The sequence below is a fragment of the Cavia porcellus genome, unplaced genomic scaffold (genome assembly GCF_034190915.1).
Source record: "Cavia porcellus strain 051 isolate PalLab524CR breed Dunkin Hartley unplaced genomic scaffold, mCavPor4.1 scaffold_15, whole genome shotgun sequence".
Lineage (NCBI taxonomy): Eukaryota > Metazoa > Chordata > Mammalia > Rodentia > Caviidae > Cavia > Cavia porcellus.
Window position 1 is genome coordinate 53256273 of NW_026947498.1, and position 25419 is coordinate 53281691.

Consider the following 25419-nt stretch of genomic DNA (forward strand, 5'->3'; position numbering starts at 1 on the left):
TCCACTGAAAAAAAAAGGAAACAAATGTGAGTAAGAACCAGGAGAGTACAGAGGGTGACCCATTTACGCAGTCCTGGTAACCCTGCTCCCCTGAAGAGAGGCTAGAACAAATTCAGCACTATGCAAAAGTTCTTTTCCAAGTAAATCTTTCCCCATTGCTCTCTCGTCTAAAGAATTGAGCTTGGTGATCCTTGCGTACATATGTGTGTCCTGTTAGCCTAGGGACAAACTCAGAAACGGTTTATGAAATTTCTATGAGGCAGTGTAGTTTCCAGATAGAAAACACCAGCATTGTTATGATTCTCACACTAGTTAGAATTAAAACCTGAATCATCTCCATTACATTCATGGTCACTTAATATTTTGTATCCACAGCTATTAATTAATGTAAACTCAAATATATCTTCAAAAGATGGTAACTTCTGTTCTAAAACACCTTACATTCTATAGACATGCTTAGATTTGGGGAAAAGCCCTTAGAAAATGTACTGGCTAATACTAACAATAATAAAATGAATGAATGGCCTGGAGCCCCTATTAAAGACAGTCTCTCAGTTTAGTTTTCTTTAAAGACTCAATAGACATTATTTTAGTATGGCATATACGTAGCCTTTGGACACCAGAAGTTTAATACTATTTGATAAATCAAAAAATAAAGGTATAGAATGGTTTATAATATCATTCTTGAACAGTGATTCTGGATAATGTATGGGATTCTTGAGATAAATCACATTCTAATAGTATTTGTAATGAAAAATGCTCTGGAAGGATAATAGCCTAAGAGGCTGTGTCATACAAGGTAACTAACAGTAGTAATTTTCAGTGATTATGTCCAGACGCAATGTCCTATAAAAGCATGGTACACAGACAGAAATGTGCAGTTCTGATATTTTCTTTGGAAGTAGGCTGATACCCACACTGTGGGCCTGGCAGCTGAAACTGAACCTGTATAAATATTTAGATAGCAAAGAGAAAGAGAGAAATCATTCCAATTTCTAAGCTGTTCTTTCCCTGTAGCTCTTTTCAAAAATAAATACTTAGGATTCACTACTTGTCCAAATACCCAGTTGCTGTTTATGGGAAAAGGATGCACATGCACACACAGAAAAATTTAATAGGTTTCAAAATGACTACCACATAAGTCACATAAGTTTAGCTTGCCTAGAAAGGATTTTTAAACATTTTTCTCTGTTTTTAACCAAAGGAAATTTTATTTTTTCTGACAGTTTAATGGGTACCGTTCTCTGCAAGCATCATCTCTAGCCATGGCTTACAGCTTATGTTCACTGAAAACCAATTCCACCTCATTTTATGGTTACCCACAAATGAGTGATGTCTTTGGATTCACAGTAATGCTGTGTGCTTTTGGATAACAGTACTGCTGTTATCTCTAAAGATTCCTACTGAATTGGCAAGCTCTCAATGAATCTCTAGTAATATCTCATTCAGTCAGTGAAGCTATTAAACATATAAGACTTAGACTGAACCAAAGAGCCACAGCATCACAAATCTCAGTCGGAATAACATTTCTAATAAAGTACTGCTTAACCTATTCTTAAGTGTTATCCCTGCAAAAGAAGGCCTGTAGCAGGTGATTCTGTTAGACATGATGTTAAGGCAAACACTGAAGTATCTAAAAATGGGGAAAAAATTTAAGAAAATATGCTAACAACTTGATATCAAAGGCTATTTGTTAATTAATACAAGCTAATTCCTTCTCTATCCTTAACAATATTAATAACAGTATTAATAGGTATTGTGTGATGAGAATCTTATCAGTAACATTGCCTGTGCACAGAAAAAAATAAATAAATAAACTTGAGACCCGCCTTAAAGTTTAAACATTCAGCTACATAATTGAAGGAATTTCATTGTTCACTCAAAATTTCTTTCCCTTGTGTATATGTTTATCTTTTTTTGGCCCCAGAGTTCTGCAGTGGGAACACTCTTATAAAACAGCCTTAAGCATGGAATTCAGAATGTGATTTGTAACCAATTTTTCTTCTTAGTTGTCTATGTATTCCAGATACTTAATGTTTCTTTGCCTAAATCCTTTGAAGGCAAGAAGTAGTCTCTTATTTCTCAACATTGAATAATATAGTTTAATGAATATTTTAAAGTACATTTTATTTCAAATAAACATCTGGGATGAATTACAATCAAATTTTAAAATCCCATTTTGTTTTGTTATGTAGATGACACCTATCTCAAGTTCAACAATAAAATTTAAAAGCACAATTTCATAGAGCAAATAGGACATGAATATACTTTCTTAGCTGACAAATGTTTTCAAGAAAGTACAACAAATGTCATTGTTTTATAATAAAAAAGTGTGATGAGTTGAGAGGCTCAGAATGATCTCCTAGAGACACAGAATTTGAGATTGGGTTTGAAAATGGCTATAATTTCACTATGATACTCTCTAATGCCTGTTAGTTAGTTTGTTTGTTTGTTTTAAATTTCATTGTAAAAAGAAACAATTTGATAGAAGCCGAACTAGTTAAAACTCTTGAAGTTCTAGGTTCAGGCAAAGACTTTCTCACCAGAACCCCAGTTGCACAGAAAATACAACAAGAATCAAAAAAATGAGATCACATCAAATTAAAAAGCTTCTGCACAACTAAAGAAACAATCAACAGAGTAAACAGACAACCTACAGAATGGACAAAAAATTGGCAGCCATCTCTCATATCAAGGGCTAGTAGCTAGACTATATAAAGAAGTCAAAAAATTAGACTACCCTTAAATAAAAGACCCAATCACAAAATGAGTAAGTGAAATAAATAGGTATTTCTCATAGGAAGACGTACAAATGACCAATAAATACATGAAACAATGTTCAACATCACTGACTATTAAAGAAATTCAAATCAAAACACTGAGTTTTCATCTTACTCCAGAAAACATGGCTATTATTGAGAAATCAAGTTTAACCAGTGCTAGCGAGGCTGGTGGAAGAACGAAGTCCTTCTACATTGTTGATGGGAATGTAAACTATCACAGCTGCTGGAAATCAGTATGGAAACGCCTCAAAAACAAAACCTCGAAATTTCATTTGACTCAGGTATCCCCTTTCTAATTATCATCCCAAAGGAATTAAAGACATCATATTACAGTGATACACACATACCCAGTTTATGGCGACACAATTCATGATAGTTAAATCTTGGAAGCAACCTATATGTCCATCAACAGACGAATGGATAAAGAAAATGTGGCATTTATATGCAATGCAGTAATACTCTTCTGTAAACAAGGATAAACATGACGTTGGACACACCTTTGGAACATAATATTAAGTTAAACAAGTCAACCACACAAGTTTCAATGTCATATGGTTTCTCTCATATGAGGAACCGAAGTATATTAAATAAAGAACAAAATATAATACAGATAATTGGAAATAGGGCGATAAATCTTTCTCAAATGGGGAAGGGATCAATATATGGAAGGAAAGAGAAGGAGGGGAAAAAGAGATGAAAACAGAAAGAGAATGTGTGCCACACATGTACTAACTCCCCACCAGGAATGCACCATTATGCACTGCAAAAGTACTAATTTTGAAAAAGTTTCAAATATTCTTTCAAAATATACAAGACAGAAATGCAGGATTCACAAGTTTAACTTGAATATCTGCATATATATATGTCATTAAAATTCTATGTAATACCAAAAAAAAATAGATGGAGGCTAGCTCAGTAGTAAAGTGTTTACTTACTCAGTAGTAAAGGGACTCAGTTCAGTCCAGACCATAAACACCAAAAACAAAAAACAAACAAACAAACAAAAAAACCAAAAGCACACACCTGATTCTATTTTTCTCCATAACAATATCATAAGGTGAAGAGCAGATGCCATAATTACTGGGAAATAAAGATACTATAAAAGAAAAAAAAATGTCTGCAAAACACAGATACATATATGTATTACTCTTTTGGCTGATTTTTTAGTTTTCAAGGAACATCCCGCTAATATTTTATTGATAGCACCAGGCACAAAAAGAGAAATCTCTGAAGTGCACCCAGCTGAAAAGATCCTAAATTAAAAGATTTGCATGAATTGCCTCAAAAAGAGGTGCAAACTAGCCACAGGCAGAATAATCATCTATCACAGTAATATGTCTCCCCAGGTTTCTGCTCTTCAATCTCAGAGAACTCTAAAGTTAGTGACAGCAGTGTTTATCTCAGCATATTTAATAAGCCCTTTACAATACTACAAGTCAGATGTACCACTCACAATACAAACAAAACACACACTAAAAGTATATGTACCTAATCCCAGAATATCGTATCCATTTTCATTATAATACCTTAGGGACCTTTGGGGTCCCTAAGAAGAAAAAGTTAGTAATTACGAATCTTAGCAAAGTAATCCAATCGATGTATTCTGCACAAATAAGCACCTGCTACTGTTCTAGGGACTGAAGATATAGCATGAGTCAAGAAAACAAAAAATTCCCTCTTGGAAAGTAGGAGAAACACACGATAATCAATGTGCAGAAATAAAAATACACAGCACAGCACAAGCTATAGAGTGCTGTAGAGCAAACCAGCTAGATGATTGAAGAGACGTAGGGTGGTGCTCAGAGTCTTAATCCCCGTGTAAAATGCTTGGCCAGGGTAGCAGAGGAAAGGAGCTCCAGTTAAAGTGGCAAGATCCCCAGCAACAGCTCCGTGATGTGTTCATGGAGCTGCAGAGCGAGGGAAGCTCCCTGGGTGGGGGGGGGGGGCACTCTCCTGGGAGTTGAGGTCTAAAGGGAAGAAAGAGAAGTCACTTCTTAATTACATTTTCTTTTTCCTTTTCATATGCAATCTCACTAGTGTCATACTTTTTCAGATATTTCCTATTCCTTTCATTTTTCGCCTTCCTGAGTTACACGGTTTAATCTTTGATGAAAATGAAAAGGATCGAACTCACCCAGTGTGGAGACAGAACTGGAAATGAGATGTAAATAATCCACTGTTAAACCTTTTATCACTGCTAAACCTTTGAGCTCTGGGTTGCTATTTTCTCAGCAGTCATCTTCAAGCTCCACCGCCAGACCTTTCTGGGGTCTCCTCACCTGGTCCCTCCCTTAGTTTTCCAGTGCCAGAATAATACCTACCCCAGTAAGTGAGGGTTTTGTGTCTTTCTTTGAAAGCCAGCCAGACTAACCAACAGATGGACTGAAAAATAATCATACGTTATGCCTTGGATGGCATAAATAAGAGGGTTTGGTGTGATGCAAAATGAAGAAGGAATCCAAAAGCCTCATGAGTGGTGATTCTGCTTTCTGAGAAGAAAGCGCTATCTATGGGCAGTCAAAATCCTACTTTTCTGTTCCCTACTCAGGGGAATCTGCTTCATCCACCTGTAGCCAGACTGTGAAGAAAAATTGTAAAAGCAATAAAGAAAACAGTCAGGAATTCATCTGTCCAAAGATCCATAAATTCTCTATGGAAAACAGAAACAAATGATATATAAATAATTTTAATATGGTTAGAAGTTCAAATTTTATTTGCTTTCCATCATTACATTTGTTTTAAAGCAGCTTGTACATACATTTGTCATTCAGATTCAGTATATTTATTTATATAACACTTGAGTCTAAATAGAGAAAATATGCCAGTATAAAAACATTTACCAAAAGTAGATTGTAAGAATTTATTCCAGGTAGATAAGGCTGGTTCAACATTTGAAAATAAATTAAGGTAATTCATTCTATCAACAACTTCTTCAAAACAATATTTCATCATAGTATTTTATCAAAAGATGCAAAAAAAAGCATGTGGCACAATTCCATTTATAATTAAAAATTCTCAGTAAACTAAGAATAAAGCGAAAGGTCTTCTACTTGATAAATGATATCTACAAAAAACCTACAGCTCACACCATTACTATGGTGAAAAACTTGAAGCCTTCTTACTAAAGTCAGAGAAAAAGCAGGACTTCACCAGTCCTTTCAAACATTGTACTAGAAATTCTATGTAATAGAGCAGGAGAAATAAGGAAATAATAAACTGAAAAGAAAGAAAGAAAGAAAGAAAGAAAGAAAGAAAGAAAGAAAGAAAGAAAGAAAGAAAGAAAGAAAGGAAGGAAGGAAGGAAGGAAGGAAGGAAGGAAGGAAAGAAAGAAAGAAAGAAAGAAAGAAAGAAAGAAAGAAAGAAAGAAAGAAAAAGGAAGGAAGGAAGGAAGGAAAGAAAGCTATCACTGCTCTCAGCTGAAATGATTGCTTATGTAGAAAATTAAAAATAATCCATTAAATAAAAAATGATCCATTAAAACCATTCTGGAACTAAAAGGCAATTATAGTAATGTTGTAAAGTACAAAGTCAGTAAAACATACCAGCAATGAACAAGTAGAATTGAATCTAAAAACACCAAACCATGTCAACATCCAAAAAATTACAATACTTTCCATATAAATATAATGAAATATGTACAAGACCCATACAAACAAACCTACAAAACACTGATGAGAATTAAAGATCTAGGTAAATATATATTTCAGGAAGACATGGTATCATCAAGCTGTCATCTCTTCTCCTGTTCCTGCAGATTTAAAGCAATCTCAAAGTCCCATCAAGTTATTTTGTGAATATAAACAACTGATCCCAGAATTTATATGTGAGAAGCAAACACAATATTTAAGGGGAAAAAAAACGAAATTGCAAGGCAGACACCATTTTTAAGACTTATCTATTAAGTTACAGCAATCAAGACAGCATCATATTGATGAAAGAATAGACACATGGATGAAGGAAAGAGAATAGCAAGCCCAGAAATAGACTCATACAAAAATACAGTCAATTCATATTTAACAAAGAAGCACACAGAAACCTGCACTTTGATGTTCATTGCAGTTCACTTACAACTGCCACAACTTAAAAGTAAACAAGATGTCTATCGATACATGAGAAGATAAACTGTTGTAAACTCAGATGATGGAATATTACTGTACACTAAAAGGAACTGAGCTATTAAGCCACAGAAAAACACAGAAGAAATTTAAATGCATATTACTAAGGGAGAACTGTCAATCTGTAAAAGCTACCTGCCATATGAGTTCAATCATATTACATTTGGAAAAAAACAAAACAATAAAGATAGTAAAAAACTCAGTCATTGATAGATGTTGGGATAAGAAAAGGTATGAATACGCAAATCACAGGATATTTTAGGGCAGTGAAAATACTCTGATTGACACTGCAATGGCAGATACATGGTATTATATAGTTGTCTTGATCCATAGAAACTACAACACCAAGAATAACCATAACATAAATAGAGATTTTGGATGATTGCGATGTGTCAATGTAGGTTTATCAATTAAAACAATATTACCACTGTCATGGGAGATGTTTATGAGTGAGACAAGTCATGAAAGTGGAGAGACAAATGGAAAATCTATGTACCTTCTAATTTTGCTTTAAACTTAAAAATAAGAAGTCTTTAAGGAAATGGATTACAGCTGGGTTAAAGGTCTAACTGGTAAGACATAAAGCATGATAAAAATGTGTAAAAAGGAATAAAATCATGAAATATTATACAATAAAGGTTTGAAGGCTTTCTTAAGTAAGATTTAAAATCTCATCTATATAGAAACAAATTTTCAATCAAAAAATTCTGTGTTAACGAAGTTAGAAAATAAGCAACAGATTGGGTGAAAACATTTGCAATGCATATAGCAGCAGAGGGATTAGAAGTTAGAATAAATATGAAAAACTACAGATCAAACCCTCCGTGCAAATGATTGGAGCAAGAAACATGAACAGAGCTCAAAGTATACAGATGCTCAACTTTTGTAAGGAACTGTAACAAGATACAAATTTTTTAGTCATACCAGCAAAAAAAAAAAAAAAAAAAAAATTAGAAAATTTGATACTGTTCACTCTTGACAAGGCTGTGGAGAAATGGATGCTCATTTTTTAAAATGTAAATTATACAAAGCTTTTGAAAGATAATATGACAGCATCTATCGAAAGGTAAAATTCTTAAACCAGCAGTTAAATTTCTAGCTATCTTAATCAAAAGTGATATCAAAATATATAACAAAAAGTCATATGTAAGGATAGTCTAATGCAATATTGATCCTAATAGTAATGAAATAGATACGTACTAATTTTCCAATAATAAGAGCATTGATAAATAAACGGTGGTAGAACCCATACCCTGAATATTGCATGGTTAAAGCAAGGCAAAGAGAGATAAAAAATACCTCCCACACCTTCATCTCAGACTCCAGAATCCAGAGATAGGAGACAATTGACTTTTTGTTGTTTATATCATTTGGCCTATGAATTTTTTTACTGTAGCAAATTTATATGACTGTTACATAGAAATATAGTAAATGCAAAAGCACTAGTTCCCCTTATATTTTTACTCTGAAGAGTTAAACACAAGAAGTAAGCAAGTTAAAGAGCTTCTTTTCTTAACTGAAGTGATGACAGAGTGCGTCAAAACAAATCCATACTTGTAGATGACAACACTATGAAGTTATTGTCTCAATTTCTTTGGCATCCTCCTGGCACCCTCTCTGGGCCTTCTCTTCCCCTACCACTCACTGAACCTAGCCACTGTGGCTGCATCTGCGATCCTCTGATGCCACAGCCCTGCGAGCTGAGATGGAGACACAGATTTGACTAAGAATACAGAAAACTGATCACGTATTTCTGCTCCTTTCCTTTTTACTTCCATATGTAAGCAGCTTCTTCTTTACAAAAAAAAAAAAACTAGAAAGGAAAAACAACAGTGCAGAGGACAGATTACAAAATTTATATAGATCACAGGCAAGAAGGGCAATAGAAATAGTTCAGATTAAAGAGAAACCATGTTTTGGCACTCTGAAAGCCAACCCATGGAATCGCCCTCAGCAATCAGGTGACTAGGGTAAAATGAAATGGCAGTAGTATGCCTGGACTGAGAGAAGTCCTGAGGCAGTACTGTGCCTTCTCCAGACCCATGTGACAGTAAGGAATCCTGAATTATCCTCAGTCCCAAAGAGAACAGCAGAGGTAGCCGGAGAGTGAGTTCACCCAGCATTGCAGCCAGTGACAGGAGAAATGATCGCGAGAATGAGAGTGGCAGGGCCTCTGGTAAGCTGAGGCTAAATGGGAGTCACAGCCAAACTTCAGGGATACAGGCAGCAAAGCAGAGGGAGAGAAAGAGAAAGAAGAAATCAGCATGGGCAGCCCAACAATTTAGAGCCCACTGTGCTGTTGATCCTAAGACATTGGTGGCCAACACGTCAGCAATAGAGTCAGAGACACAAAGTGGCCCAAAGGACTTGGTGGTCTGCTGCCTCTTCAGACTTCCAGATATCTGATGCCCAACTACCACTGAGACAACTTGTAGTACTCCTCTTGCACCTACTTAGCATCTGGGGAAGGAAGAGAGAGGCACCTGGCAGCAGTACCACTTGTATGAAAAGAAGCATCCCTGTCAGAGAGTTTGAACTTAACAGATTGGCTGTTTATCTAAATGAGGCTGTTTTAGCCAGAAGAGATGCGATTATCTTTAATTGTCCAGTATACGTTTTTATCCCATTAACACAAAAGGGACTGCAGTTCAAGATAATATCAGGTGCAGAAAATTCACAAAGCTCCTTTCATCCTGCATGTGAGTTCTACTATATATTTCACTTCCTTCTTGCATTTTAGGATTTTCCTTAAATAAAGAAAGCATAAATGTGAAAGACTCTTTAGGGAAAATATTGAAAACTCATTTTTATAGAACAATGGATGCATGCAGCTCCCAGCAGCGTGCACACACACACACACACACACACACACACAGCACTTGTGTGCAATTGGCACAGCTACATAGTGGAGACTTCTATACCTGTGTGTGGAGTACAGTCCTGCAGTGCCATCCCCTGGCAAGGGACAGACATAGACCAAGGCATTGGACATTCGCATTCTAAACCAAGCACCTGAACTATAACTTGTAAATCAGCACTGACAGTTTGTTTCTCTTGGCTGCTTTATTAAGAAAAGTGTAGACCTATGTTTTTAGGACACAAAAAAGATTTTCACTTTCCCTAATTAAAATAACCATATATCTTCAATGCACTCTTCAATATTCAAGAGGAAGTGGGCATATTTCTTGATTTGCATACTCCTGATTTCCATCTGAGTATATCGTTATTGCTGTAAATAGTTGCAGATGCTTAAGTTGCTTTTATTCTTAATGTCTCCAGGCATTTTTTTAAGGAAAAGTGCACAAAGCTTTTAAAAATGCAATAAATTATATTGAAACTTAATTTATTTCATGTTATACCTTCTATTGAGGAAGGACACAAAGTATTCTTAAATTTCGATCATGCTTTTTTCCCAATTGAGTAAATATCTGACTTACTAAAATGGGCAAGACATACTATTTCAATGTTGTTTATCTGCCAACAATTCCTCATTAGTTAAAGAATTATATCTTGACTAAAATGGATAAGAAGCTTATAAACTGTCTTATTAATGTGCAAATAACAATAACTTGTAGGTATATATTATATTGAGCTCATGTTAACAGAAACGAAAATTTTTCTGAAATGATTTTATAAAAACATTGATTACCCACTCTGCTTTCTGGCCACACTACTGCAGTAGTCAACAGAAATTCCCTCAATTCAGTGATTATGTATAATGACATTTGGGAGGGATTAAATAAGTATTTTGTAAAAATCAACATGATGGAGTATAATTAAATACACACTACAGATTATAGAATAACAATTGCAAACAGTTTAAAGTTCAATTTTTTCACTTGCAATCTAAGTGAACCTGGTCTCGTTGAGTTTCCTCCATCTCATCTCAAAGTGCTGGAAATCAGACTTCTCATGTTACACATCTCAGTAAACACACGTGCACACACTCACAACACACACACACACAGCAGGGGGAGGGAAAGCAACTATTTTTCTTAATGAGAGAAATGTCCTCTAAAGAATAATGACATTTATTTAAGAATAATAGAGTACTACAGAGGGGTAACAGATCACTGAATTTGAAACATACCAGCATAGTAAACCACGGGTATATTAGGGCCAGGAATTTAGCTTAGCAGGTCAAATGCTTGCCTCGTAACCACAAGATCAGGATTTCAATATCTGGAACCACACAAAAAAGAAAGAAAGAAACTATGAGCATATTGAAAGTGGTTAAGACCAGAGGAAATTTTTAAAGAAAAAAATGAGAATTACATCAATACGTTGAAACAATAATCCTTGGCCACAATGATTAATAATAAGCAGAGCAGCAATAAGATATTGAACAGACTGTTGCCAGGCAGATGTCCTTGTAGAAGCACTTCTTGTGCAAGGTTGTAGTGGCCTTGACCAAGTTTGTAGTCTGCAGTCTTGTAATTGTTCCTTATCAGGTAGTTGTGTCTAAGACTTCCCAGTCTCCTGGCTTTATTTACTTTTTCTTGTTAGGATTTATACAACCAACTCCATTCTGACTCTGACAACTTACACATTACTTTCACAGTTCCAAACATAAATAATGTCACTTTATTTGCAGTGTCTACATGGAAAGAAAAAAGGGAGTTCCAAAGCATCCTGCCTATCAAAACATCAGATATGCTCTTTTTAAAACTGTTCATATTTACCCCCAAATCCCTGTCTCACTTCAGGTGCTGAAAATGTTCCCCTGTGCAGCCTCCTCTCTGCTCTCAGACAACTTGCACCTCTCAAGCCACTTTTCTTAAATTGAGCAACCCCATCCTCAGCTTGCCAGTGTTTCACTGATCACCCACCTCAGCAAGATGAAGGTCTCTTCTTAGAACCTAAACACATTAGTATTCAAGAGATTTTGAATGACAAATAGTTTGTTACTGGTACAGAAGTTTAAACCTTATTCATCATCAAATCTGCATACAATTTCACTTATTCATTTATAGAATATTGCAGTCTGGTCCTGGAATTGGCACCCAGCCCCTAATGGGAAGAATCAGAGAAGCCAAGGAAATGACTCGACACTATTCTAGTTTGGCCCTACGTTTGGTTAATCATCTAACTTTTTTTTCATCTGCAGATCTTCTTGGTATCCGACACTGATGAAATAGCCTACACATATCTGTATCTTTATATCACTTTTTAACTCACAAGTGATTTTTAGTCTCCATCACAAATGCTACAATTCATAATTTCAGTGCTGTCTACCCAAAATGCATTTCTGTAGCAAATGTTTTCTTCCAAACACCAGGAAAATCCTGGATACAAGTGTATATTACTTGAGAATGTTTTTTCAGAGCTCTGCATAATCTCAACTGTGTGTTTTTCTTTTTGGCTTTATTACACATTGAGATTATACAGTAGAAAGATTTTTATCCCACTCTGGTAGAATTTTCAGATTGCATTCACACACAAAAATGTTAATCTACTTTATCCATTAAGATATCTATGAAATATTCTATCTATTGACAGTAAATAATCCCTGAAAATAATCACTTAAGGGCTTTCTCTTTAGCTATTTGATTTATTACTTCCTGGGATAGGAGGTCATGGAGGTAATGAATTTTCCTGAGCGTTCTCCTAGTCAATTATCCCAATTATTCAAAGTTGTCTCAATTTGGCACAAAGCAAAAATATACAAAGGGGAACTTAAACTGTGCGGAAGAATATTGAAATTTATCATGCCACATATAAAATCATAGATAGCATTGCTAGGTTTATTATTTTTAACTCATTTTTCCTAAAACCACTGGGCAATGTTGATAGAATGTTTTAGTATTTCTCTAGAAAAAAATTGACCATTTAAAAAGCCTTCTTATAATTCTCCAAGTTATTGACTTATGCAAGGATTCACATGTATTGGCCCTGAGGATTCTAGAACCATATTCATAGAATACTCTGCAAAGCTAAATATTCTATATTGTAAGATCTAAAAAAAAAAAAAACAAAACAAAAACAGGCTGACAATCAGAGGTCCATTTGGATTTGAATCACTTAAGATCTGCCCTGAAGACAGATCTTACATCTCTGAAATACTTACATCTCTGAAAACTCACAATTTTTCCTCACTACCAAATAGTCCATTAAATTTCTGGTCATTCAATATTTAGGACTTTTTTTTTAAATAAAGCACTTTAAATTTTGGGTGATTTTTAGAATATTTCTAAGTCTCTTCATGCTGCTAAAACATAATAGTAATTTATAAATAGTAAAAATATATTATTTACAGTTCTGGAGGCTGGAAGCCCAAGAGCAAGATGCCAACAGGTTTCTGCCCAGCGTGGCTGCTCTCCTTTCTAATGTCCACAGGGCAGAAAGGTCAAGAAGGACAAACACTGATTCCTTGAGAAGAGATGAAAAGATTATGTGGCTTTCTGAAGCCTTTTTTTTTTAAGCTTTAACCTTGTTTGAGGGCATTAATCATGGTCGTAGACCTCCCATAGACCCCACATCTTAACTTTGTCACCTTAGAAATTAAGTTCCAACATATGAATTTTAGAGGGACACATACATTCAAAACGTAGCAATGTCAAGTTAGTTTTTTTAATGTTCATGGTTTCAAAATGCCTTTCAACTATTTCATTTATTCATTTGGTTCAAACAGAAGATGTTTCAGACATACAAATTTTCAATAGTTCCTGACTCTGTGACCTTCAGCTTTTAAATTACTAAGCTGCAGAGCTTTCCTTAGGTAGTGCGATTCTAATTTTACCTTCTTTGGCCCAGAATAAAGTACTAAAGTACTAAATGATCATTCAATTTACATGGATACAAATATGTAATTAAGCATAATACTCTCACATAAAATGCATGGCTTGTGGTGAAGCTTGGGGCTGATTTTCAACATGAATAAAGTTCTTTGACCCAAATTCCTTTTGTTAATATCAATGTCAGTTTTGACTCTAGAAGAGTCATTAAAATGTACAGTATCCGCTAGTCCTGTTGGGCAGATGCGTCAGAATACAAGGAATACATTCTACTCATCTGCCTAGTATCTCTTTTCCTCAGAAGAGGGCAAATTTATGAATAAAAAATTTCTTAAATCTTCCCTTCTTAGGAAGCTAACATACTTAGCCCAAAGAGGAATAAGGATTATTTCATGCAGATTTTTATATATTCCAGTTCTACAATGATACTGAATCCATTTGCAACGTGAAGAAATCATTTGCTTATAGTTTTCAACTTCAGAATAATCTGAAACTATGCACCCAAGGATGAGTCCTTAACAATGTGATATTTATATGGCCCACATCAATTTCAGAGGAGTAAAAGGACACAGCACTCAGAATTTTTAACCCAGAGTCTGGAGCATTTAATATATAGTATTAAGGAATTTAAGGGGCTGGGGATTTAGCTCAGCGGCATATGCACCTGCCTTGCAAGAACACAGTCATGAGTTCAATCCCTGATAACAAAAAAAAAAAAAAAAAGACTTTAATACATAATAAGAACTCAAGCATTATATGGTAGGAAATCTTAGCACTTTGACAAAATACTTTATGCCAATTCATCTTTTTTCAACAAACAAAAATTTATTGTATATACAGTTGGATTTCTAAGTGGGTGTTAATGTGTTTTGTTTTTTTGGCTGGTATGAAAAACATCTGATGCTTTTAAAGTATAACTAAAAGTCCACAAATGGAAAAGTACTAGTTTTCCAAGGGAATAGTTTTAAACATGTTAGTAATTTCAGATTTTTTTTATATAATCTGTCAACAATTATTTAACTAAATCATTTGAAAAAATTTAAAAATAAATAAATGAGTCATCAGAAAACTTATTGCCTTATTTATGGTTATTTTCTCTCAATTTATATTTTTATATATTTACCTTGCATGATTTTAAAAAACCATACAATGCAAAAAAAAAAAAAAAAACTAAAATGCAAAACCAAATAATATACTCTTGGGAAGGCAATCAATGTAGCTTGTTTTCTATTTACACAATAAATTCCCAATTAAAAACTATTGTCTAAATATTTAATTGCATTTTGTGAGATAAAAGAAGTGCTTAATTTAATAAGGTTTTTCTTATTCATTAAGGTGATGTCTTCATTTATCTTTATATGTTAATTAAACTAGAATATTCTTCATGCAGCAAAACATTGCAACTAGTATTTTTCTATGATATCACTGAAATGAGCTCTTTTGTCAATTTATTTGGAAAAACTGTCAACACAGACTTTCTCATATGAACAAATGTTTGCTTCCTTATGTCATTTGTGACTGAAGATTTAAAACCACGCTTATAAAGTCCACAGCCACAAGCCCATGTCAGCAAGCAGATTCTAGAACACATACAGCTATGCTTCTAGACATCCAAAGAGCCTCCTGATTGCATCTGACAAGATGCAACAGAAATTCACGATCTAGTCCCCACATGACATTTCAGTTATGTCCCCTATCTAAGAAAAAAAAAAGAAGTAACATAATTATTTCTAAGGCAAAAATTTCTCATAAACTTCTCAAACTTAAAATTATGTGTTCATTGAATAATGCTAAAGTTCATAATACAACTATCCAAATTAACATCAATCATTTATCAAAAAATGTTAATTTGTATCATATGTAATCTAAACAATGCTATTTTGATTCAAATGTCTAGGAGTAGCTTTGAGAACAAAATTAGTTTAAAAAAAGAAAAAAGACAGGAGGTAAAATTAAAAGTAATAACACTGATCTTCTTATCAATCTGTTCTAAAATACAATTATAAAAATGACCTATAGTAAATCTATAAAAACAGTGCAATCTCTGTGCAAAACATTCCGTTGTCTTCCAAACTCTGTTTAAACAAAGGTATCTTTACTAAGTTCAGAGGTTTTAGATTTGGTCAGAATTAAGCTCACCAAAGAATTATCTATTCAATTGCATTGTGCTTTGCAATGCACCAAAGTAATCCATATTGAGAAATTCAATTATAAATCAGGATGGGATACCAAAAAATTGAAATAACTCAAATATATCAACTTTCCATAAAATATCCATTAAGAACATACTGTATGCCTAGCAAGACGTTTGATCTTGTGTTTCTTAAAATACACTGTGAAAGCAAACTGTTTCATTAAATTCAAAATGACAAATTTGAGCCCTGTAGTTTATAGAGATGTATCCATCTAACTAAGTAAATATTAAAGTCTTCACAAAGACTTTAAATATATATTTCTCAGTAACTTACTAGCACATTTACTTGGATAACGGCCTCAATGACTGAAGTTATATTTTGGTATATCTAATCTCAACATCTTTGTCTACTAGAAAAAACTGTCAACTAAGTCTTCTGCCATGATTTAGAGCCAGGGTATTGGGTAGGGGATGTAGCTCAGAGGCCAGGTGCCTACCTGGCAAGTACAAGGTCCTTAGTTTGATTCTTGGTACAAAAACAAAAACAAAAACAAAATCTTTTTTTTTTTTTTTTTTTATAAAGCAAAGTGAAAGGGGACTTTTGGTTCTACTTTTGAAAGAAAATATATAGTCACTTGTAATTTGCTAAGGCAGTGACTAAATCTGTTCAGAGACTATAAGGCAGATAAAGCCAAATTTTGCCTTTGTGAATTTTCCAGTACTTGGTTTGCAGTGATGCAATTCCAAAGTGTAGTTCAAGAAAGAGAAAAAACAAAGATGTGATCTTAACTTTTAAGAAATTTTCAGCCTATCATGACAGATGAAGTTGCAGAAGGTTACCAAATGGGCAAAAGCTTGAGCAGCTAGTCAAACAGGGTTCATCTTGTCTTCAAGGATGACCAATATTTGTAGATATGGAAAAGTTAACAATAACCAAGTGGGAGCCACAGCATGAGAGGTACCCTGGAGTAAGCATGAGCAAGGAGCTTGTGCTTGATGGATGTGAAGACAACAAGGTAACACACTAAGGGCGGGAGAAAGACAGCATAGAGAAAAGAGGCAAAAAGAACAGAAGACAGAGAAGGAGGATTTGCAAGAGTCAAGCCCCTACTTTCTTTCAATATCTTTCTATAAACATCTGCTGTGCAACCTAAACTTTCCTTAAATATTTAAATAGAAAAATTTATAAAAGAGGAAGTAAATCCAGGATCTTTCTTCCAGGCAGCCTGCCCCTCCCATCATCCTGATGTGTCCAGTAAACTTTTAAAAAGCTTAAAAGATGAGAGTTTGTAACTGTCATCTCTGGACATAGACTTCCGGTAGGTGTCACAACCCCCCTCAAAACCTACTGCTCCTGTCTGAAGAGTTGCCCACTGTCACAACTACCAAAACTCAAGACCTGAGGGACTGGGGATTTAGCTCAGCGGCATAAGCGCCTGCCTTGCAAGCAGGCAGTCGTGAGTTAGATCCCTGGTACCAATAAAAAGGAAAAAGAAAAAAAAAAAAAAAAAAAACTCAAGACCTGAGTTCATAGCCAGTATCTACAATTTCCAGTGTTGTTTTTTTCGGCATTCTGCCCTTGTTCTCCATCAAAGAGCCTTCAACACATGGAGAGAAGAGTGCCCCTTCCCCACTAGCTCAGCGTTATCCCCAAACAAAGGTGAAGAAGTTATCCCCAGAATCACTGAAGCAGCCACATCCTCAGGCTTCACAGCTGCCAGTCAGCTGACTGGGTTAAGTGAGATTTTTATTGACTGTTGATTTTATTGACTGAGCACTGCTGGGGACATCAGCGAGGCGATTCACTCTGCTACTTTTAACACTGTGACAGTAGACCTGTGTATGTCCTAAATCCAGGTCTTTTTCACAATATCCACGTCTACTCTTGCAGTATCAATTACCTGTAAATTCTGGAATAGGAAGTTGCAGATTGGATTTTAACTCACCACTTTCTACCACCACCAAAAGGACCTGATATCCTCATGAAAATTTATCCACATGAAAATTTTTCTAATTGCCCTTCAGTTGCCACATCTCAATTACTGCATAGAAGAATTAAATTCCACTCCACTGGCTGCTTGTCATGGGTTAAGAAGAGATAATATTTTGATTGATAGCTAGAGGGAGAAAGAAAAGATTATTGAAGTTATTATTAAATTTATTCTTTTCTATCATGTTAACTGTGTTTCAGTACTTAGGATTTAAGGATAAATGCAGCTAATTTAGTGACTATAAAAAGAATTCACAATTGACTGAAGCAATATCATATTGAATAAAACATTTATTATAGTTTCTATAAAAGCTGACATTTACCTCTCAAGTCTTCCCAAATAGTGTTTGAATAAATCTGATGTATCTTTAAGTTATTCTTCAGAATTAGTGTGCAAATAATTTAAATCATTATAAAATATTGAGTACCTATTTGCCAATCGTCTCAGGGTAGTGACAAGCTAAGCAATGTGATACAAATGTATTTTCAGATTAAAGTAAATATAAAGGATATAATTCAAAGAGAAAGGAAAAATTGACAAATATTAATGTTTAAACAGAACTATAATATTTTCTGCTCAAAATCCAAGCTGAAGGGAAGGCAGGACATTTAGATATTCAGTGTAGATTGAATGTAACAGGCTTTAGGTCATCAAAGACTACCAATTCTATGACCTTCAAATATCTAAACTTATAAAATAAGTAACAATTCTGAGAAAGGAACATCTAGGTCGTTTTAGATGCTTCAGTACAAATGGTACTCAGCTATGGAAGAAGTCTCCATTATTTCAAGTCTCTGAGGATACACCAGGCCACTAAATATAACAAACAGGTGTATTGTTTGCTTTTTTTAAAAGCCAAACAAGATAGACTGACTGATTGAGCCACTCACAGGTATTCATTCCTTAAACAAATATTTATTGAAGGATTTGCATGTCAGACACTGGACTAGAGTGTTTTATCACATTAGTTAATTGAAATTCTGCAAGTATTTTCTGTTATAATGAGGATTAAATGAGTTAATATTTGTGTGGTGTTAAAACAGTCTAGCACGCAGTAAGTGCTATACAAATATTTGTTAAATAAATTATGTTGAAGTTAATTGTAATATGATCTTCCTACGAGAATTTACTTATTCATTTCTTCTCTCTGAGTGGTTTCTATCAGCATAAGGGATAGCAGCACAGTCCTAAAATACCAGCCAGAGAGTTTAGCACTGGAGACAAGTCAACACACACCACGTAAAAGACACTTGGAGAAATGAAAACTTCATAGGACTGGCATAGTAGGTTTTCCAACATCCTAAACACTTATTTATCTTGTATTTATGAAATACTGAATTGAGCATCGAGTCTAAACAATTCACAAATAATAAACCATTTAATGTTCACAATACCCTAACATACTGTTATTTCTCTACTTTTCAGGTAAGAAAACTGAGACACTTAGAAACTAACTTGCCAGCATCATTCAGCTAATAAGTGACAGGATCTGAATTCATAAGCAAGCAGTTTAGCTCCAAAATCTTAGTTCTTAAACACTGCATTAAAAGACTGGTATATTTTGGCGGTGTATTCCTGTAACTCTAGCACTCAGGGAGCCTGAGGGAGGAGGATCACAAGTTCAAGCCCAGCCTGGGCAATTTACTGACTTTCCAAGACCTGTCTCAGAATTTTAAAAAAGGGGTAGCACTCAGTGCCAAGGCCTGGGTCCAAATCTTAGTGCTGGAAAAATAAAAGTTGGCATATAAAGGGACCAACATTTCGGAGAACCCTCAGACTCTCTCTCTCTCTCTGTCTCTCTGTCTCTCTCTCTCTGTCTCTCTCTCTGTCTCTCTCTGTCTCTCTCTCTCTCTTTCTCTCTCTGTCTCTCTCTCAGTCAGAGCTGTTCCATGTACACTGATTTGCTTGTCACACACCCTCATGATGGGAAAAAATGCACAGAATTCACCTTGTAAAAAGAAATAGTCTAAGGATATCTTGAAATATCCCTAAACTATACAGTAAGTTGAAAAGGAGAAATAAAATGACAGCTGAGACTTTGGAGCTTAAATAAGTCTTGAGTTCTACATGACCATAGTTAATCACTTTTGGTGTTCATATGTATTTGCCAAAAGACTTAGAATCCATCACTTATAGGCAAAGAACAAGGTATACCCAGATCCTCCTTACCTGGACATCCGTATTCTTTATTCTGGCCCTTGGCCCCTGCGCTGGACAGAACCAGTCTAAGTAAGGACATGCAACAAACATGAAAACCTACTTTTTTATACAATGGTGGTAAAACACTGTCAAAAGATCTCTTCAGTTTAGAAAAGCCGCTTTGAAAGATGGCCAAGGAACCCAATTTATGTGAACAGTCAAGAATGAAGAATCACATTAAGTTGTGTCCAGTGCATCCCCTTTTCCTGAAGACCAAATAAATTTTTCAGCTACTCATCAAGAACAATTAAGTCTGAGTAACTGCCAATAACTTCACCTCCTTAGAGAGAAACGTCCATCCCCGCATTCCTGCCTTGTAAGGACAGGGCAGTCTGGGTCCTTTCCCCATAGGTTGAGTGAAATTAGGAAACAGGAGAAAAAGGGAGATAAGAAAAGTGCAGGAAGGAGGGTAAGGGCTTCCTGGCATGTTGGCAAGCACAGAGCCTGCCGGTTGCTGCTTTCCCACTCCTGGAGCATGTCAGCGGCCCCTGAAGCTGGGGTGCTAGTTCCCGGGTTAATGGTGATTCAGTAAACAGAAAGACTACAATATGGTTTCCACCCAAAATGTTCATAAAGCACACAGCTTTCACAGGCCTGGTGCCCGTGCTTCCTGCAAATGTTCAGGCATCCTGTTCTATCAATCATGATGATTTGGTGCCCTCCTCTGGCCTCACCACAGCAATTTCATTTAGCTCCACTACGGTTTCCTGAGCAAAAGTCCTGCATGGACTCACAAAAATCTGCCTGCAAAAGAGGCCTAGTGTTGTCTGCACTTGCAATAATTATTCCAGGTCTCCAAGGCAAAAGACAATTTGGCAGGCCTGATCGCATGCTTTTAAACACAATGTACTTCAGGTGATAAAATTTTGCTTTATGCATTTTTAAATATTCTGCACAGAAACTGAGAATTCTATCAGTTCTTCACAGTTAAGATAACTAAACTGTCTGAGCTCTGCTCATAGGAGAAAGACTTTATTCAGGATAAGTTTATTTTTAAAACTTGGAAAAGAGCATACTTACAAAGAAAATGACCTGAAAAATTACTCAGCCTTAGAATATCATGCAGCTGAAATCTGTATCAAAAACTGAGGTTTAAAATCTTATTTATTCAGATCACACAATTTCCATCCTTTCAAGTTATTTTCTGTCTGTCACTCAAGTACCATGGAGGATTAACCAAAAGAACACAAGTTGTGTACAGTTTCAGCAAACTTCAAGTTTCTCAAAGTGAGATCCCTCTCCATATCCAAGGTTTCACTGTGGTGCCTCTCTCTGACATCACAGTGCCCTCCGTTAAGTCAATATTATCTTATCTTCCCTGAGGACAGCATATGCCAGGGTTTCCCACTTAATGTCATTTAACGGGTCAGGCAGGAGGATGAGGTACTTCAGGCTCAGAGAGAGAAGCGGGGAGGGTCCGAGGCTAGGACCAAAGAGAGGCCCCGTACTGTCAGACCATAATAGAGCAAAATGACTACATGTTATGGCAAGTTGGCGAAGACTAAGAACTTTCCTTGTGGATTTTAGGAAAGTGACTGTGGAGAAAGTCTTCAAGCAAGCTTTGGACGTGAGTGCCAGCTCTTAATGCCAAAGACATAAATAAATAAAATATATGTGCAGCACCTAGAGAAGAGTGTGCAGCATTCCAACTCTCCTGTTCTTGCCTTTTGCTTCAGAGTTCTCAAACTGAGGAACTTTTTGAGTTTTAGTGCACGACTGATTATTTCTATGTGATTGAAAAGTAAAACTTTTTTTAAATTGTATTTTTAAACAGGGTAAAATTAAATATAACAAAACAGAAGAAAACAGATCATAAGATAACAATGTAAGAGACATAGATTTCAAAGCAAGACAACCGGAGATGATCACTGTCTATCATATTGTCTCTTGTTTTCTTCCAAATAGTTGTCCATATCTTCACACACAATCAATTCATACAAAACAAAATAGTATTAAACTGATCAGAATGATGAAGGCATTATAGGCCTTCAAAACCAGACAATAGGGATCAACTACGGTTGCCATGATAATGTCTGTCATTCTCTTCAAAATAGCTGTCTATACCTCCATGTATGTTGAAATCAAACAAAACAAAACAGACTAAAATCACTCGGAACAAAGAATAATAGTATGCTAGATTTCACATCATGATGTTACAGGAAAAATAAAATTTAAAATGTCTCCAACATGGGCTGGGAACTTAGTTCAGCAGCATAAAGTGCCTGCCTGAGAAGCGCAAGGTCGTGAGTTTGATCCCCAGTACCAAAAAAAAAAAAAAACAAACAAAAAAAAAAAAGTCTCTGACAATGAAAAATTCACCTTTGGGATAAGGAGCAAATGAAAGGGTTAGGCATAATACCTTTTCTGAAAACCTGAGGACAATTCAGTTTGTACCCAGTAAATATTTTCATTTAGTAATAAAAGGAATAAGAAATAGAGTAACAAAATGAATCTCAGGGAGCGCTTCCATTAGTACTAGATCTTACAGAAATCAACTGCTTAGTCCTTCAATGAAAGATTAGATTGAGGGGGACGGGGGAATTAAAATGTGTTATGTTCATGTGCCAATACACTACTATGATTGCAATCATTATGTATTGCAAACAGATACTAATAAAAGTAAAAAAAAAAAAAAGAAAGAAAGAACAGATAGATAGGTGGCTAAGTTTGCATCATGCACTAAACTATGAATATCACAGGTGTTTGCAAGTCAAAGGGGACTCCGCTAAAAATAGTTTTATTTTCCCTCAATACTGTCTGTCAGGCAGTATCTACTCAAACTACCCAATAAATGACAAATTGATAAATAGCAATTTCCAATGATGTACAAAGGCAGTATTTCTTCACTAAATAAAAAAAAATCAGATAAGATTAACAGAATCAGAAACCTACAGTGTTGAAATCACAGAACCAAATTCTTTATCGCAATACTTTTGCTGAGTTAAAGTTGTTTGTTAAATATTTTTACTTCTTTTCTTGGTTGTTATAGTACTTGTCTTTTTCTCCTCCATGTCTGTCATGGAATTTGACATACAACAGGCACACAAATATTTTTCAAAATTCCATTAAATGTCCCTTTTAATGTTGCCTTGCTCACTAATTAATACAATAGAAACCTGTTAGTACAAGTTCATTACTAAGAAAAATTATTTTTAAAATGAATGGTTTAATCTAGCATATACGGCGTTACTTTAGAATAACACTGCACTATCTCCCAAAAAAAATTCTAGACCAAGTGGACAGCTATAATCTTATTTTAGCATTTCCAAAGAGGAACAAAATATTTTATATCTGTGACATAACAAAGGTAAAATAAAAAAATTTAAACAGAATAGTCATTTAAAAATAACATTGTGATCTTCAATATTGGTTTTCAAAAAGAATTTCAATAGTTTCTAAGTCTCCTATGAAAATATGAGAGGAGAATACAGGGTGCATATTTCTTCCAAATTAGCATAGAAAAATCATTCATCTGGACACAACAGAAATGGTTTGCTCATTTACTCAGACAATTGGTTATAGTTTATTTGGATTTCATTTTCACTACCTGATCTAGCACAGCAGTACAGACAAGTCTCCCACAGACAAGTTGAATCTAATGACTTAGTGGTTTCTAGTTCAATGATCTTCTTCTGACATTATGTCAATACTAAAGGAGATAATAATGAATCAACACTTGAGATAACTCATCTCCTCCCCTCTGTCTTCCCAGCAAGTAACATAACTCACCTGTCTTATGTGCAAAACAAGCAGTGCACAGCCTTGAATTATGAGTGTTCTAGGACTTGGAGCAGCCCCACCGATGCCACCTGGAACAGGCCTGTCCTATTCATAAGCACATCTCACCAAATGACCACCAGCCCCTCAGTGCAGAGATCAGGAATTTCTAGCCACATCTTCCTGTGTAACACAAATGCTGGCAAGAATGCAGATATTCTTAGGAATAGCAACAACTATAAAATCATTTTCCTTTGATTCTCTTTTTTTGGCTCCCTGCCCTATGATGCTTTCAAAACAACCATTCACTCTCCTTTGTAGGGGGAAAAAAAGATGTGTGAAAGACTGATAGCTTCCTTAGCTCATTAGCCTTCCTATGTTAAAATTAATACAAGAAACTTTTAAGTCATTAAAATTCATCATGCATACTCAGTCTCTCCCTGTGCCCCAATTCACACACTTTATGGTCTGCAAATGACTGCGGACTTGTAAGTTTCCAATCTAACTTTGTCAATACAGCCCATGAGTTTGTCTATGGCGTGGAAGATCCTTTTTCCCTTTAGATATTTTACTCAGTTCTGAGGATGTAACAAATCCCATTTGGGAGCTTCACACCATCACCCACATATTAACTTGTCACCTTCAGTAATAAAGTTCACAAACTCCATTTCATTTTTTTCCTCACTATGTTGCCTGATAATATAAAAAGGTGTCACATCTCTTTGATTTGTAGCTTGTGTGTTAGTGATATAGCCTCTCCACAAACAAGCTGATGAAGTCAAGAAAGCTAAATGACTTTTTTTAATACCCAGGCCTATTTCCCAGTAAATATTCATATGCATAAACATAGAAGTGTTAAATGAGGTGAAATCTTTATAATTGCACAAATAGGAAAAAGTCAAAGTATGATTACTCAGAGTAGGGTAGAAATTTCTTCTACTCAATGACTGCATTTAAAAGCAGTGACCCCAAATTAAACAAGCAGGTATGGCATTTCCACACATTTGAATGACTACTATATCAAAAATGCCACATTGGTCATATGTAATTGAAGAACAGCTATCTGCCCGTCCAGAGCTTTCCTTTATTTAGGCATGTTTGTGATATGCAAAATATATTTATACCTGGTCTATTTTAACGATCTGTTTTCTAAAGAATATATTTGTAATTCATTTTGACAGGCATTTCAATGACAATTATTCTTTTTCCCTCTTTATGTAGAGAGAAGAGAATAGCAATTGCTCACAGATGCCATTCGGGTTTCTAGTGACATCGTTCCCAGAAAAGCAAAGAATTTCTGTAGGTATGTGCATTGAGATCATCAGCTATTTTCATGATTATTTATCAGTTTAACCCTATATAGAGTAATTTTTAATGGTAGGGGATGGCACAGATGCCTTCAAGGATATGATAAAATACCTAGACTTCTCCTCCTCAACAAAATACTAAAAACATTTTGGGGTCTTTACCTCGAAAGATCCACACACTTCTAACCTTTGCCAGCTAAGGGTGATTTCAAGGTAGCAGTCTGCCGTAGGATTATAATTATACCTGTTTTAAACCGTCATTATGGTGGCAACGTGAAGAATGGGTTGGAGTAAGACAAGAAAGACTACACTGAAGAATAGATGTTTTGCTCTTCTCATCAAAAGCGTAGACTGATCCATGCATGGACGATAAGTAACTAAAATAGAAAACAAAATCTGGAGATTGAAAGAGGCTTTTTAGATCTGTATAGAAAGAAAA

At 35.2% G+C, this 25419-nt stretch overlaps 1 long non-coding RNA gene across 1 annotated transcript in view; it reads right to left on the reverse strand.

Moving 5' to 3' along the window:
* Positions 1–23985, reverse strand: part of LOC134470577 (uncharacterized) — a 36519-nt gene extending 12534 nt beyond the window's left edge. The window contains exons 1-2 of the long non-coding RNA XR_010039517.1: positions 23686–23985; positions 10989–11080 (exon numbers count right to left, since the gene is read on the reverse strand). This is a non-coding gene — a long non-coding RNA (uncharacterized LOC134470577). The remainder of the gene's footprint in view (positions 1–10988; positions 11081–23685) is intronic.
* Positions 23986–25419: the final 1434 nt, after the last annotated feature.